Genomic DNA, 6,000 nt, shown 5'->3' on the forward strand with positions numbered 1-6,000 from the left:
TCTTCATCTTTCATTATCGAACAACATTTAAGCAGATATGTGGTCCTTTTAGGTCGCAGACGTCTTTTAGCCACAACAGCTTTTGGGAATCAGTCAACTTTTGGCTCCACTGGTCTTTCAGGGGCAGCGTCAAGCTAAAAAGAGGAACCTTGGTGTCACATCTGCTATAGTGCTCTGTTAGGTTATTTTCATAGCTCTGGGTAATTATGACAAGCATTTCTCTTATTTTTCTTATATTATGCATCCAGTTAAATAAATACCTTTGTCTTAAACGGTTTGAATACTTCCTCCTCACCTGATAAGTCGTAGACTAAACTAAACTTTTTACTTTTTTGCTAATTCACACTCATCCCCCCAGTGCATACAAAAACTCAATTTCCCACAGTTCCAAGGGTACAACCCCTCTGTCAGTTTGATAGACTGAAATAACCTGACCATAGCAGTGGTGTATTACACAACTTTGACCCTCCTCTCTCCCACCTACCTGATTAGCTGTCATCACCCTTCTCTCTCTGTGTTATCTCCTTATCAGTCTCACTCACTCTTTTCACTTTCATTCTCTGCAAAAAAGACACTTTCTAAAATTTCCCCCGATGTTTTTTGAAATTTTCATCAGGCCGCCATATTTCCCTGAATGCTATTCTCAGAATCCCAAAAAAAAATATACTGTTACCACAATCTGAAGATCACACACACAGACACACACACACACACACACGAGACATGAGGGAGGTTACAGAGTGGAGGGGAGGGAGGGAAATGAGCAAAAACCAGGTGGGAAGGGAGGTAGGAAGAGCTAGAATAATTTAGAGTACTCACAGCAGAGATCTTCTGTGGGGCTTTTATTTTTATGGCTTGACGCACATGGCTCCCCAGTGTTGTGCTTGCATGTACTGTATGCGTGTGTGTGTTTGTGTGGATATACTGTATATGTCTCTGGTGAACGCACTCAGCCTTGTGATCAGCAATAAACCCCCCTGAAATTAACAGCCAAAGAATTAAACCTTCACTCGATGCGATCCCACACACACATGTACAAATTCACGGTCTATAAATGTCTCAGTGCAGAGTGTGTGTCGCCAACACTGAAGCATCCGTACACACACGCATGCATACATACGCACCGTTACCTGCAGTCATTACAAGCTGTCTGACGTGTATACACGGAATACAAGTATTTGGAAAATATACCTTGTTACAGCCAATTTTTGTGTGGGCGAGAACATGTAACTACGTGAAAATGATATTTCTTCTTTCATTTTACTTGTAGGGATACAGTGCATTTTGTGCAGGTTCTATTTTTTGCTTTGTGTATGTGTGGTGTGTGTGCAGTCTGTGTAAGGGCTATGTAATAAAGGTTTTCATTTGGTTATGGGGCTTCAGAAGGGCCGTCCAGAGAAACCTTAGATTGGATCTGGTGTGTGTCCGAGGAGAATGGGAAATAACATCAGCTGTCAGGAGAGGAAAGGTGAAAAATAACCTGTCATCACTTCTCTCCCTCTCCCTCTCCCCCTGTTCTTTCCAACTGTCCTCCCTCTCACCTCTGTTGCTTTTTTGCTCTCACTCTTACTTGCACGTCTCAGACTCGCGCACTCATTGCTTTTACTGCTTGCTTTATGTTTTTTGTTGCAGAGATCTGCCTCTCTGCGACACTCTATTTGGGAGCTTATCAGTGTCAAAACTAAAGAGAGAACATGAGGCACATGTCTAGAGTGGAGACAGAAACACATCAGTGAGATTTGAACTAGTTTCAAGAGCTACATCCTAATCACTTAATTGCCCTGAATTTTTGGTTAACAGGCTTCAATGGGAACCACTCGTGATCATTCAAGAGTAAGTACACTCGATAATTCAGAAGACACCCCAACGTCCCAGATCATCTAAAGAGCAACTCAGCAAAGATGAGGAATGGGGGCTGCTGGGGACTGTTTAAGGTGTGGTCTTATGGCTGAGTAGTATGTTAAGGCATTGCTATATTCTCCGACAAGAACATTAGTGCCTGTGTGGTGTTCACTTTGTCACTTTGAACTTCGAGAGTCTACAAGGCTTTCTTCTAGCATTGACATCCTCATTTAGATTTTATCATAATTCAGAGTAACTGCGTAATGCAGGAACCATGTATGAAAATGAGGTTGTTAGATTGTTTGGACCAAGCTGACGTCCCCTTATGTGTTTGTTTACTCCTCTGACAAGCTTTGTCAGATGAGCTTTAGGCAAAAGCTCACAAGAAGTGAGTTATATGTATTGTTGACGGAAATCTGGTGCTGTTTGACCTCTGTGGGGAGGGGTGTCGTAAGAAAAACTACAATTTCCGTTAAAACTGTTTGCTTTTGACTTAGAATCCAAATTCTTGTGTCTGGTAATATCAAAGAAGGACCAAAGGTGGAGAAAAGGCAAATTTCAGTAGTGGCGTACTGAGTTTTTGGGGCTCATAAAGAGACAGAGACAGACCAAAGCAACCTACTGTCACACTCGTCAGCGCGAAAAGGAGGGAGAGACGCTTCTGAACAACATGCATGGGACAGCAGAGCAGAAACAGAAACATGGTTTCCGTCAGCGCCTTTTCACACGACATTGGCCTGTCATGCTGCACACCACCCATGCTGGACTCCAGGTTTGGTGCATCTAAACATTTTGGATTGAGCGCACGCTATCAGGGCTCTGGCGGTATGGGAATCAAACCCGGGTAAGCCTGTCAAGTAAGCCACCAAAGACAGATGAAATTGTTGTTCATTGTTCATCAGTGGTTTGGGTGTAAATTAGAGAAATCACTATAAATATCTCTCTTAGAACTGTAGAGAATTATTCATTATCACTCATATGCTAATAGGTTTACTGGCAGATTTTAAAAAAAAAAAAAAAAAGCACACAAGATGTGATGGTATGATGATATGACGCTGAATCTGGGTGTGATTTGGAGACAGCTCAGGCCCAATTTAACCCATCGATTCAGGCACCAGAACTGTGGTTATGAGAAGAGCAGGATTTTGATTAAAACTACTGTCATGGGACTGGTTAAAAACATTACTTGGTTTGGGGAAAGACCGGTCATGTTTTAAAGAAAACAGTCATTGATGTTAGATAATAATATGCTAATCTCCTGTCCAGTTCTTGTAAAGGCTTGGTAAAAGTGCAATAATGAAAAACTACCCTGAAGCCTGTCCATGAAAAAAGCTTTTTGTGTGTTCAATTGTTGAATTTCTGTTTTGTAAAATTGTGTTGAGAACTTGTCCTGATATGATCTCGGACCTTGATTTTCCAACCCATAAAATGCATTTTGAACTGACTCAGTAGTTTTGTTTTAATGAACTTTCAGAGCTTGTGTCTATCCATTTTCCCCTTTTGTTTTTCTCCACACTCATTTTTTTATATCACACATTGTCAAAAGCCATTTTTGAAGAATAGAATGAGCAAAAACAAAACAAAACCCTGAAACCCTGTGAATCTGTGCATGTACATATAAGAAAGGGCCGTGTTAAAGAGTTCTGTCAGAAAGGATGAAAGATATTTATTAAAGGTGAGCGGGTCAAAGCAGAGAAGACTGTGCATCTGTTAGCATGACAGTTGGAAGCTAGAAGAAAGATGGGACTTGTGAGACGAGTGTGAGAGTGGGAGTGATGGTGGTAAAAATTATAGAAAAAAACGTGGGTGAGGTGAGGAACACTAAGATATACCGTGTTAAGCAGTAAGGTAGGTGTTACTTTGATCAGGAGGTGGAAGAATTGTTTCCTGATGTCAAATGTCAGAAGAAAACCAACAGCGTGTGAACAGACTATTAAGCAGCATATGAAATACATGACGTGAAGACCTCGGACAGATTGACAGCTGGGCTGTCCAGAGCGACACAAAAGTTCAACCTAACTCCTACAACATACGCAGCCTGAAATCATTTGATGAAGGCGCTCGTTCACGCAAACGATCAATCTCTGTTCATAATGAGAATTCTCTACGAGGCCTAGAAGATGTGTGAAGTGGGCAGGCACTGAGAAAGCAGCTACAACAAAAATAGACAGGATCCTTCGCCATAAGCTGCTGAAAAGAGCGATTCAAATAGATTAGAATGGGAGGTGTAAAGTGGGCAGTCAGTGAAAATACTGTTGTGTTCACGAGAGGAAGCCAGACATGTTGGAGAACATTTGGTATGCGGCCCACCCCAAAGAAAAAACCTGTCACAGTGGCCAACGAGGAATAGTGGATGCGCACTTCTCTCAGACGAGTGTATGTCTGCCCTCAAGACGGCAGGTGATGCTTTCACTTCTAACAAGGTGAGGGCTTAAGACAATTTTGCATCGCTGTTTATCTAAAAGAAGATCTCAGGTAAGACTGTGTGTCTGTGTCCTTAGGTCTCTGTGTTTGTGGTGTCCTTACATTCATTGTTGGTCTGTGTGTGCTTGTCCTAATGTTTGTTTGTGAGTGAGCAAATATCAAAGAGGCATGAGGTGCTGTGTTGAAAATCGATGGCTGATCTCTCTTATGAGGAAGAAAAGGCCAATGTTCTACTGTAATAACCCCGTTACATCACACTGTGTGCGTGTTGTATGTTTGAAAAAACTAATAGAATCTTCATCTTTCTTAGCTCTGATGCATTATATCTTAGATTCTGTCATGTTTTGTCCTTCACCCTGTGTGTCACCTCTACATTGTGTAATTGTCATTATGCAACAAGAAAAACATTTAAAAAGCAATTAAAGTTAAAGACTAAGGCATAAATGTCTTTCTCCTCACTGATGTGGTTGGAAATTCACTCCTAAATTATTCAGTGATAAATCTTCTGCAGCCAGCGGCCAAACATTTCAATCCAAAAGCCATGTCGAGATGCAACCGACATAAGAAAGACAGACAAGCTACACAACTGGATGCAGCAGCGATAAAACTAGTGCCTGGACAACTTCAAACAAGGTGAGAGCATTTGGCTTCACAAATGCGTGCGTTTGCTCAAGGGGCCATTACGCTGAGCAATTTTGGACTATTTGACATGTTAAGGTCACAGTTATGAGAGAAAATTACCGAAACCAGCAGTCACATTCTCGCAGTGGGACTGCTGCTGTACCCCACAATGACAAACCAACCCATCAGAACACAGCACCAGATGACAGTCCACCAGGTGGAAAAAAGAAAAAAGAAAGGAAGATGATGATTCAAGCTGATAGCAGCAAATCAGTGCCAACAGGACAATGGATATCCGACTGACAGTGTTTCTGTGTTTTGTTTTGTTTTTTGTATGTGTGTGTAAGCGACAGTTTGCTTCGCTGATACAGTGTCAGTGTTGTGTTCACAGCTTGTTCACAGTTTTCTGCAGGTTTAATTGTGGTAACAGTATCCTCAGGCTGTGGAGCACCGAGTGTCCGGGCTAACTCTAGCACAGGAACAAATCTGACGGTGCCCTCGGTGTTCTCCGGCAGACAGGTAGAAGCTCAGCGTGCTCACAAAGTGCTGTGGCAGCCAGGATGTACAGCAGAATACAGAAAAATGTTTTCAGCTGTAAAACCCTGCAGTACTTAAACTGAGCTAAACTGTGTCACACAGTACCCAGTCATCTCCATGAAACATTACGTACCAGGACAGAAAGTGCAGCAAAGTTTCAGTACAACTAAAAAAAAAACCTGTTTTTTTTGCCACCACTTGTGCAGCAGCTTTGTTTAGTTTGTCACCATAACAGAAAACTGTTATTACAAAATAAAATACTACTTCCAAAGTGAGCATATTCCTTTAAGTAACACAAACATCTGTTGAAAGGAGAAAATAGTCTTTTTTTTTTTTATGATTATCACTTTTTCTCATTAACATAATCTTCCCCACTCGATAATGACATTACTGAGGGCAAGAACGTGGCTATAACCATAAATTAAGTCCAAAAAAATTTTCCATTTCAGCCTCCTTCATTGCAGGTATTTGTGACTAGAAGGTGCAGCGGTGCACAGCCAAAGTGGCTCAGCACACTAATTAACACTCCCAGTGTGCGCAACTATCTGTGTGCGTCTGAAGTTCAGTCAGTCTGTG

The sequence above is a fragment of the Echeneis naucrates genome, chromosome 16 (genome assembly GCF_900963305.1).
Source record: "Echeneis naucrates chromosome 16, fEcheNa1.1, whole genome shotgun sequence".
NCBI lineage: Eukaryota > Metazoa > Chordata > Actinopteri > Carangiformes > Echeneidae > Echeneis > Echeneis naucrates.